The sequence below is a fragment of the Pristiophorus japonicus genome, chromosome 2 (genome assembly GCF_044704955.1).
Source record: "Pristiophorus japonicus isolate sPriJap1 chromosome 2, sPriJap1.hap1, whole genome shotgun sequence".
Lineage (NCBI taxonomy): Eukaryota > Metazoa > Chordata > Chondrichthyes > Pristiophoridae > Pristiophorus > Pristiophorus japonicus.
Window position 1 is genome coordinate 170,679,886 of NC_091978.1, and position 11,868 is coordinate 170,691,753.

At 47.7% G+C, this 11,868-nt stretch overlaps 1 pseudogene; it reads left to right on the plus strand.

Annotated features, from left to right (window-relative positions):
- The first annotated feature begins 258 nt into the window (after positions 1 to 258).
- Positions 259 to 489, plus strand: LOC139252587 (U2 spliceosomal RNA; annotated as a pseudogene).
- The last annotated feature ends 11,379 nt before the right edge of the window (positions 490 to 11,868 follow it).

Sequence of the window (11,868 nt, forward strand, 5' to 3'; positions counted from 1 at the left end):
GTTAGGTTGCACCATTGTACCCATATGGCACCCAAATGCTGAACCAACTTTCCCCCACCCTCACCACAATTCCTGTGCCACACACCCGTTGTTCGCAGTTAAGTCATGTCTTACCATTCATTACAACTGACAAGGCCAATATCCGTTATAGTTAAGGTGGCATTCAGATTGTGCAAGCTGTTGGTGAGAGCAAGCATGCACTCGTTTGAATGCAATGTTTGATGCTACATGCAGGTGGTCACCATTTCCCTGAATAAACACGCTTCTCGGCCTTTTGGCTAAGATCTGCATAACTAACCTGACCAGCCACCATGACCTCCGGGTGGTTTCTCCCTGGTCAGGAAGGTATATGCTTACATTTTTGTAAACAGGAGGTGGGTGGGATGGCTTGACCCATCCACCTCCACGGAGGTGTGTGGGGGACCTGACCCATCCACCTCCATGGCACGAACCTGGTATTGCAGTACTTCCAGGAACGGTGCAGTGGCTCTAGGCCTTTTGGCTAAGAGCATTGGCGCAGAATGATCCTTGACTGGTGCAGGGTGACCTCTGGCGTTTGACAAAGAATTGTAACGATTGGAACGATTGGACACGAATAATTAAAAAAAAAAATAAATAAATAAACACATCATAACCATGGCCTGTGACATCATGCCAGTCATGCAGGAGATGGGCTCCTCCATTCTCCCTGCAAGTGAGCACATCGTGGCTGGAAAACCTTCCAGAGCCGCATGCATTTTCTGTTGCTTCTCCAGAATCATCCTCCATGTCAACGGCCCCGAGGTTCAGCACCTTCGTCCAGCTGAGCAAAGCTTGGGGCGTCCTGCGTCCTCCAACGAGGACTCTCCACTGCTGTTCCTATCTGCACCATCTGGTCTTGCTCACATGTGGTGTGTGAGGCACCAGGTGACAACACTACTTTCTGACTTATTGGTCCCACCGACGTGTGTATCTGAGCTAATGTGTGGTGTGCATGGGTCATGTGACAGTGCACCGTCAGAATCCGCAACCTCCTTCGAGGAGTCTTCTTCCTCCTCTGCCTGGACTATCTGGGGGACACTTGATGGATCTGTGGAAAAGTAAAGAGATGAATTGGAAGTGTTACGATAAAAATGTTTTAAGTTACCATTATGAGTGTTGTGTATCTGTAAAGCATGCACTCCCATGTTCTGCCACCAGGGAGCTCATCCCCTGAAGTCCCAAGGGATCCCAGCATCTCTTGGGAGCACTGTATATAAGCCGGCCCCTAAGGCCTGTTCCTCACTCTGGAGTGCCTTATTAAAGACTGAGGTCACTGTTACTTTAACCTCCCTGTGTGCACTGTCATCTGTGTTAGGAAAACAATAATTGGCGACGAGAATACGAATCCAATGCAAAGATGCAGCAAACTGTGGGCATCCTGCAGAAGTTCTTGGAGGGTGAGGACTGGGAAGCCTATATCGATCCAGTAATGTGTAGCCAACGAGCTGGACGGAGAAGGAAGCGCTGCAAAAAGGAGAGCGGTCCTCCTCACAATCTGTGGGGCACCGACCTACAGCCTCATGAAGAATCTTCTGGCTACGGTGAAACCCACAGATAAGTCGTATGACGAGCTATGTATACTGGGTCTGGAACATCTTAACCCGAGGGAGAGCGTGCTGATGGCGAGGTATCGGTTCTACACGTGCCAGCGATCTGAAGGTCAGGAAGTGGCGAGCTACGTCGCCGAGCTAAGGCAACTTGCAGGGCAATGTGAGTTTGATGGTTACCTGGAGCACATGCTCAGAGACTTTTTTGTACTGGGCATTTGCCACGAGACCATCCTACGAAAACTTTTGACTGTAGAGACACCGACCCTCATTAAGGCCATTGCGATAGCACAGGCGTTTATGTCCACCAGTGATAACACCAAACAAATCACAAGTGCTATCAATGTTCATAAATTAACTGGAACTGTGTTTGTGAGCAGAAATGTACAGGGCAGAACCCACGTGTCTGCAACTGCCAGCAGGCCTCAGGTGACTCAGATGACTCAGAGTCCCCAACAAAGGATGAATGCAAGGCAATTCACACCTTGTTGGTGTTGTGGAGGCTTCCATTCAGCCTATTCATGCTGCTTCAAAGGGTATGTTTGCAAGAGCTGTGAAACAATGGGGCACCTCCAACAAGCTTGTAAATGAGCTGCAAACTCTGCAAAACCTGCTAACTACCACGTGGCGAGGAAGATCAGTCCATGGTGGATCAAAGCAATTTTGAGCCTCAGAGAGAGGAGGCAGATGCTGAAGTCATGAGTAAAAAGGTGTTTGAGAGACTGTGGTGCAACAAGGCATTCAGACCAGCCCTGTGTCCCATCCACACGAAACTGAGAAGGTACACCAAAGAGCTTATCACTGTCCTGGGCAGCGCCATGGTCAAGGTCACCTATGAGGGCACGGTGCACGAACTGCCACTCTGGATTGTCCCAGGCGATGGCCCCACACTGCTTGGAAGGAGCTGGCTGGGCAAAATCCGCTGGAACTGGGATGACATCCGAGCACTATCACATGTCGATGAGGCCTCATGTACCCAGGTTCTTAACAAATTTCCTTCCCTTTTTGAGCCAGGCATTGGAAACTTTTCCGGGGCGAAGGTGCGGATCCACTTGGTCCCAGAGGCACGACCCATTCACCACAAGGCGCGAGTGGTACCTCACATGATGAGGGAGAGAGTGGAAATTGAGCTGGACAGGCTGCAACGCGAGGGCATCATCTCTCCAGTGGAATTCAATGAGTAGGCCAGCCCAATTGTTCCAGTACTCAAAAGTGATGGCACGGTCAGGATTTGCGGTGATTATAAAGTAACTATTAATCGTTTCATGTTACAGGACCAATACCCGCTACCTAAGGCAGATGATCTATTTGCTACGCTGGCAGGAGGCAAGACGTTCACCAAGCTCGACCTGACTTCGGCCTACATGTCACAGGAGCTGGAGGAGTCTTCGAAGGGCCTCACCTGCATCAACACGCAGAAGGGACTGTTCATCCACAACAGATGCCCGTTTGGAATTTGGTCGGCCAAAGTGATCTTCCAGAGAAACATGGAGAGCCTACTCAAGTCGGTACCACGCACGGTGGTTTTTCAGGAGGACATATTGGTCACAGGTCGGGACACCGCCGAGCACCTACAAAACCTGGAAGAGGTCCTCCAGCGACTGGATCGCGTAGGGCTGCGGCTGAAGAGGTCGAAATGCGTCTTCATGGCAACAGAAGTGGAGTTTTTGGAGAGAAAGATCGCGGCGGACGGCATTCGGCCCTCAGACACCAAGACAGAGGCTCTCAGGACTGCGCCCAGGCCACAGAACGTCACGGAGCTGCGGTCGTTTCTGGGATTCCAGAACGTCTCCCTGCCCTTTTTGGGTAGCACTATGCAGTTACCCCACAACAGGCAGTCTGCCTGAATGGACAGCTCGTCCTTTCACCGCTGGAACGGCTTGATTGGCTCTTGCATTTCAACGGGGATGCTGGCCCAGCTCCCATGCAGTATACTTCCTACCGGGGTTAAGCACCCTTTTAGAGCCCCGACATGTGTTATTGCGCAAAGGCGAGAACTGGGTATGGGGAAACATAAGAACATAAGAACAAGTAATTGCTTTTGAGAAAGCCAGAAACATTTTATGCTCCATCAAGCTGTTTATATTAGTATAACCCGTGTAAAAGACTTGTGCTAGCATGTGACACGTCGTCGTTTGGAGTCGGGTGTGTATTACAACAAGCTAACGTTGCGGGGAAGTTGCAACCTGTGTCTATGCTTCGAGGAGCTTGTCTGAGGCCGAGAGGGCCCACAGCATGATTGAGAAAGAGGCATTAGCATGTGTGTTCGGGGTAAAGAAAATGCATCAGTACCTGTTTGGCCTCAAATTTGAGCTGGAAACCGATCACAAGTCCCTCACATCCCTGTTCGCTGAAAACAAGGGGATAAATACTAATGCCTCAGCCTGCATACAAAGGTGGGCACTCGCGCTATCAGCGTATAACTATACCATCTGCCACCGGCCAAGCACCGAGAACTGTGCGGATGCTCTCAGTCGGCTACCATTGCCCACCACGGGGGTGGAAATGGCGCAGCCTGCAAACTTATTGATGGTGGCGCAGCCCACAGACTTGTTGTTGGTCATGGAAGCGTTTGAAAATGATAAATCACCTGTCACCGCCCACCAGATTAGGACTTGGACCAGCCAAGATCCTCTGCTGTCCCTAGTAAAAAACTGTATACTGCATGGGAGCTGGGCCAGCATCCCCGTTGAAATGCAAGAGCCAATCAAGCCGTTCCAGCGGTGAAAGGACGAGCTGTCCATTCAGGCAGACTGCCTGTTGTGGGGTAACTGCATAGTGCTACCCAAAAAGGGCAGGGAGACGTTCATCTCGGATCTCCACAGCACACACCCGGGTATAGTAATGATGAAAGCGATAGCCAGATCCCACGTGTAGTGGCTCAGTATCGACTCTTAGAATCCTGTGTATGGCAATGCAGCATATGTGCTCAGTTGAGCAACACACCCAGAGAGGCACGACTAAGTTTGTGGTCCTGGCCCTCCAGACCATGGTTCAGGATCCATGTCGACTATGCGGGCCCGTTTCTCGGTAAAATGTTCCTGGTGGTGGTGGATGCTTTTTCAAAATGGATTGAATGTGAAATAATGTCGGGAAGCATCGCCATCACCACCATTGAAAGCCTGAGGGCCATGTTTGCCACCTACGGCCTGCCTGACATACTGGTCAGTGACAACGGGCCATGTTTCACCAGTGCCGAATTTAAAGAATTCATGACCCACATTGGGATCAAACATGTCACCTCGGCCCCGTTTAAACCAGCCTCCAATGGGCAGGCAGAGCGGGCAGTACAAACCATCAAACAGAGCCTTAAACGAGTCACAGAAGGCTCACTCCAAACCCGCCTGTCCCGAGTACTGCTCAGTTACCACACGAGACCCCACTCGCTCACAAGGGTGCCCCCGGCTGAGCTACTCATGAAAAGGACACTTAAAACCAGACTCTTGCTGGTTCACCCCAACCTGCATGATCGAGAGGTCGAGAGCAGGCGGCAGCAACAAAATGTAAATGATGGTCGCACCACTGTGTCACGGGAAATTGATCTGAATGACCCAATGTATGTGCTAAACTATGGACATGGTCCCAAGTGGATCGCGGGCACGGTAATAGCTAAAGAAGGGAATAGGGTGTTTGTGGTCAAACTAGACAATGGACAATTTTGCAGAAAGCACCTGGACCAAACAAGGCTGCAGTTGCCCTGAACAACCCACAGCAGACACCAACTTTTTCGAGCCCACAACACACACCCAAAGGATCAACGACACCACGCCGGACCAGGAAATCAAACCCATCACGCCCAACAGCCCAGCAAGGCCAGGCTCACCTAGCAGCCCTGTAGGGCCAACAACACGCCAGCCCAGCGAGGGCACAGCCAACACACCAGAACAGACATTTGTACCGAGGTGATCCACCAGGGAAAGAAAGGCTCCCGACCGCCACACCTTGTAAATAATTTTCACTTTGACTTTGGGGGTGGGGGAGAGATGTTGTGTATCTGTAATGCATGCACTCCCATGTTCCGCCACCAGGGAGCTCATCCCCTGAAGTCCCAAGGGATCCCAGCTTCCCTTGGGAGCACTGTATATAAGCCAGCCCCTAAGGCCTGTTCCTCACTCTGGAGTGTCTTATTAAAGACTGAGGTCACTGTTACTTTAACCTCCCTGTGTGCAGCCTCATCTGTGTTGGGAACACAATAATGAGCATGATCATATTTCACTGACTGCTGACATCAAGTCAACATGAGTGACTGTTGTATGCCATGTGGCTGTGTGATATTTAATTCTGTCACCAGGTAACTGGGATTTTCCCATCTCTCCATCTCCCACCGCTAGCAACTCCACCACTCTGCTGATCTCCAGTGTCTCCTCCTCTGCTGCAATCAGGGGTGTTATGACTGGAGGGCCACCTCAGGTTCTCTGCCCCTCCCTGGTGTTCTGTGTTCTCTTCTCCTGCAAGGAGGGAAACAAAAGACCTCTGAGTGAGACTCATGGAATGAGTGGAAAGGATGGATGGGCAACATCTGCAGAGGGTGACTATGAGGGAGAGGTGTGACTTTGCATTAAGATGAGGGTGAATGTCAGTGGTGGATAGTCAGATGGGGATGTGAGTAAGTGCATAAACAGAGTGGGAAGGGTGCAGCTGCAAGATAGGTTGGTGTGAGAAGTGATGTGCAGGTGTAGTCTTGGGAAGGCAGAGTGAGGGGGTTGGGGTGACAGGCACATCAGGATGTAGTTGAATGTGGCATTGCACTCACCTTTCCTGTTCTCATGAGATCATTAAAGCGCTTTCTGCATTGTATCTGTGATATATTCTTACGACATCACGAACACATCATGTGACTTTTATTGTATTTACATCAGCAGTTGTATTACTGCTCCCTCCTTAATGAATTAATCAAAACAAAATAATCATTATATATAACTTGCACGGTTATACACAACAAAAGATATGGGGGCCAAAATTGTCCCTTTCGTTAAGGCCTGTTACCACCGCAAATTGACGGCCATGCTGTGGAGTGGAGTGAAGTGGCCGCCAACTTTTCGTGGAATGGCCGCTGATAGTCCAATTGCCTTTCCGAGGTTTCCTGGCGGTGCCCCTTTCCCCACCCCCACCGTTCTGCTGCTGCCAATCCGTGTTAAGTGCATCATCACCGTGCGAAAACCGATGTACCCACCCCCCCACCTCCCCCGACAGCGATATTCCCCTTTGGAAATTTTCGGCCCGCACGGCGGTGCCAAAACCTGTTTTTTCCCGGTGGTCCAGTGAGGCTGTGGCGTTGTGGCTTCCCTTAAAGGGGAGGATGCAATGCCGCTGTCGCCATGTTTTTTTTTTGTCAGCCAACTGCCATGTCGGCCCAACAGTTATGCCCCCGGGTTCAGCTGGGCTGCCAACAGGCAGCCTGGCACCCCTTCTTGGGCCACTGGCCCAGCCGAAACCCTCCCTGGTGGCCCAGTGGGCCAAAGTTCTAAAATCACAAAGGCTCTCCCCTTTAAGTGAAGGGGAGGGCCGTGATGAAGCGGCACCATGATGACGTCATCGCGGCGGTCACTCCGCACCACCCCAACTTGCGCCCCTCAGGTTGCCACCGCCACATATCCACCCCTCCTATGTACTCGCTGCCCCCATTAAGAGTAACTTCTGGATCTGAATTTTAAAAAAACAACAAAGAACGGAATTTCGCTCAAGAGGCAACTTCAACCACAGTTGCGGCAAAAACCATTGAAACAGGGTGCGTGCAGGAGGCAATTTCTACCCCATGGATTTATTTTGCCATATTTACAAATCAAACTTAACCATTGGTTTTCTGTTTCAAAGAGGATACCTTCGCTTTCGAACAGAACTTTCCAAACTTGGTGTCGAACATAGATTCATTCTAGGCTGAGCCTGAGGAGAGTTTTTCTCCAAGGGATGCCTTTGATCTGCATTTGAACTCTCTACAACTTCAAACTGTTTGTCTGCCCGACACAGACTCAGACTTAAATTCTGACTTTCTCATGGACTTGTTTCCAGTATATCCGATGTAGGGTTTGCTACTGGTACTCGACTTATAACAAGACTATCTGACTCATCAGGAATAATTGAATCATTCCAACTTTCAATTCCTTCCACATCTGTAGGTAAAATATGATCAATGTGAACAAACCTAATTTGTCCATGATTAAACATCTTGACCAAATATGTGCGAGGGCCACATATCTTCATTATTCTATCTGGAAACCACTTTAACCATTTATGGTGATGGTTCTTCACTCTAACCTTCTGATTCAACTTCACACTTCTCTCTCTTAGTCTACCTCTGTCATGATTCTCTTTCTGTCTCAATTGTTTCTGTTCTACTGAATGTGCCAAGTTCAGCTTTAACAACGAGAACCTGATTCGTAACTGTTGTTTGAGAAACAACTCTGCTGGTGTTCTACCGTAGTTTTTATGAGGAGTATTATGATAAGTAATTAGAAAATTTGCTAATTTGTGCTCCAACGACAACTACAGCTTCTTTGGATTTGGATCCAACATTTGCTTGATGAGGGCACATTTTACAATGTGAACTGTGTGCTCTGCTGCACCATTTGAAGCAGGGTGGTACGGTGGAACTTTGGTATCTTTCACACCGTTTTTGCCCATGAACTGTGCAAATTCTTCTGAACAAAACTGCGGCCCATTATCAGACACAATTATCAGGCCATATGAAGAAAACAATCTTCACAAATTGTCTAGTGTTTTTCATGTTGTTATTTTCCTCATATTGCATACTATGAATTCCATGTAGATCGAGGTGCTGTGGGAAGGAGGAAGGAAGGAGGACAGTAGGTGTATGTTTGAGTTTGTGTGTATGTATTGGCACATGCGTCGGAGCCTGGTCTTCAGTTGTCTTGGATCCGTTTAAAATGTGTTCATCGGTCACCTGAGTACTCATTTTTAGTGTGGCAGCAAGTCATCCTCGACTCTGAGGGACTGCTTGTGATGATGATGTTATTTTCCGCCTCGGAAACACCTCTACGCACTTCGAATGGCTATCAATCACAATGAACAATTGTTGTCCTTCTAGCTCAGCAAAATCTACATGTAATCTTTGCCACACCCTGGGAGGCCATTTCCATGGCTGTAATGGTACTCATGGTGGTTTCTTGCTTACCGATTGACATGTTGTACACTGACTAATGATGTACTCTCTATATTTATCTAAATCTGGCCATCATAAGTAACTGTATGCAAAACTCTTGGTCAAGCACATTTCCAGGTGCTGGTCATTAAGATCCTCTAACAATTTGGACCTGAACTTATTTGAAATAACTACTACATAAGAACATAAGAATAGGAACAGGAGTAGGCCATACAGCCCCTCGAGCCTGCTCCGCCATTCAATAAGATCATGGCTGATCTGATCATAGACTCAGCTCCACTTCCCCACCTGCTCTCCATAACCCCTTATCCCCTTATCGTTTAAGAAGCTGTCTATTTCTGTCTTAAATTTATTCAATGTCCCAGCTTCCACAGCTCTCTGAGGCAGCGAATTCCACAGATTTACAGAGATTTACACAGATCTGAGAGAAGAAATTTCTACTCATCTCTGTTTTAAATGTGCAGCCCCTTAGTCTAAGATCATGCCCTCTAGTTCTACTCCTGCACCCCACATGATACAATCTTTATCCACTGATAATTCATTCCTATGAACAAAGTATGGATGAATATCTTTGATACCTGGTTTGGCCAACCATTTGCAATGTAATCATACACCTTTGACATCACTGGGTCATGTTTGGTTGCTCTACCAATTTCTTCAGCTGTGATTGGCAGTACATCACTGTATGAAAAATAGAGCATTTGTTCCCTGTTGGGTATAACTTGTGATGAGGATGGCAACCTGGACATAGCATCAGCATTACTGTGATCAGCTGATCATCTGTACTCAATGTGGTATATATATGCTGACAAAATCAAAGCCCATCTCTGCATTCGGGTTGCAGCTAAGGTTGGAAATGGGGACTTTGGATGGAGGATTGCTGTCGGGGCTTATGGTCAGTAACGATGGAAAACGTACGATAATACAAGTGTTTGTGGATCTTCTTGACCCCAAAAATCAAAGCCAAAGCTTTTAATTACCCTCACTGGCACTGAGAATATATGAAGCAAATGCAATTGGTAACTCTTCCCCACTAATTGTACGTGAGAGATCACTGTCTCAACTCCGTACGGAGAGGCATCACATGCTAGCTTGATCTCCTTAGATACATCATAATGAACTAACATGGTACTCTACCAACTGGCTTTTACACTCTTTGAATGCTGCATCACATTATTCTGACCACTTCCAATGGACCTGTTTCTTCAACAGCTCATTCAGTGGATGTAGCACTGTAGTCAAATTTGGTAGGAACTTCCCATAATAGTTCAAAAGACTCAAAAACGATCGAAGTTCAGTAACATTCTTGGGAGTGGGTGCATTTCTGATTGCATCCATCTTTCCCTTGGTTGGATGACTGAGCTTTGAAATAACTCACACTTACGAGCAGTTACTCATACTCTGTGCTCCTCTAATCGTTTGAGCACTTCATTCAACACATTATTATGGATTTGCCCGTTTGGTGCTGAAATTAGTATGTCATCTAAATACTGTACTACGCCTTCAATGCCTTGTAAAATCTGGTTCATCACCCCTTGGAATATGGCAGGGACGGAAGACACTCCAAACGGTAGCCTATTAAATTGATATAGGCCTAGATGAGTATTTATAGTCAAGCATGACTTGGACTCCTCATCTAGTTCAAGCTGTAAGTAAGCATTTGTGAGATCTAACTTTGAGAAGACCTGGCCACCTGTCAGCGATGTGAACAAATCTTCTACATTTGGCAATGTATTGCGTAGATTACCCTCTGGAACCTGGTTTTGTAGGGGAGGACAAAAAAACCCTCATTTTACCCAGAAGGAAAAGAGCTGTGGGATCTGTCTGTGCTGCAATGTGAATTGAAACCAAGACGGTTTGACCTTGGCAGAGCAGTGATTGGACGGGGGAGGCCACCGGAGGGCCAATGGTGGGACAGAGTCAGCCCGAAGCATGGGGCTTTCAAGCCAATGGGAGAGCACTTGCTCGAAAACTGTGGGACTGACTCATCGCCATTATCGAGCTATTGTCTTCCCCATGTTTACACTATGGAGGAAAATTATGCAGACCTTCAGAAAACTAGGGAACCCAAAACAAACCAAGGGCCTACACATTGGCTACAGGAGGCCAACCCAATCAACACCTACTCAAACCTTGAGTAGGTTAGAGAAAACTGAATTGGAGGGAAATTATGCAGACCTTCAGAAAACTAGGGAACCCAAAACAACCCAAGGGCCTACACAATGGCTACAGGAAGCCAACGCAATCAACACCTACTCAAACTCTGAGTAGGTTAACATCAGTGGAGAAAACGCAATAATCTAAAACTGCTGCATTTTTCAAAATCACAAAGCCCACCAATGGGAAGGATCGATTTCAGCACGAGAGGCGGACTGGATATCTGGCTATAAAAAAAGGGTTTCTGACCCAGTGTGTGTGTTCTGCTCTCGTGATCCAACAACCAGCAAGCCTCTCGACACTGAAGGAAAGCCAGTGTCCAAAGACACCGAAGATAGAAGAAACAAACCACTAGACTGCAGAAGGCACAGTAGTGAGTATCACCTCTGGACCTCAGAACTCCCAACTCAGTTAGGCCAGGAAAGGTGGGAGGTTGGGCATTGTACTGCTAAACTTGTGTAAAAATTTTCGTTGTGTCCGTTTAGTGGGATTTAGGGGGGTTGTTTTGTTGGTGTATTGCTGTTTGTTGAGATAAATTGTCAAATAAATTGGAAGCCTAAGTTCCTCTTGGAATCACCTTGTCTCAATTCTATTGTATTACATCTCCTGATCGTGAGTCTTATGTCAGAACAGTGTAAGGGAAGCTAGGAGCACCTTGAAAATGCTCAACTGTGTGTCACAGGCTAGGGAAGAAGGGGTTAGGAGTGTTTGACGCTCACAGGTGCCTCACAGGCTAGGCATAAGCTATGGGGATGCACTAGTCTCAAAACCCCCTTCATAAGCTGTGGACACAGTTTCTCCAGGGGTGCTCTTGCAGCACTCAGGGTACCTCACAGGCCAGGCATAAGCTGTGAGGGCAGAAGCTCAGAGAGAGACACCCAAGGCATAACAACACTCCTCGAGAACCCCTTACAGAACATGGTGACCGCGGCAGGACATAAGCAAACAGGAGATGTTCATATAACAAATGAGGTGATAAGAGAGGAAACTAAAATGGAGGAGAGAATTTCCTCATACATTTTT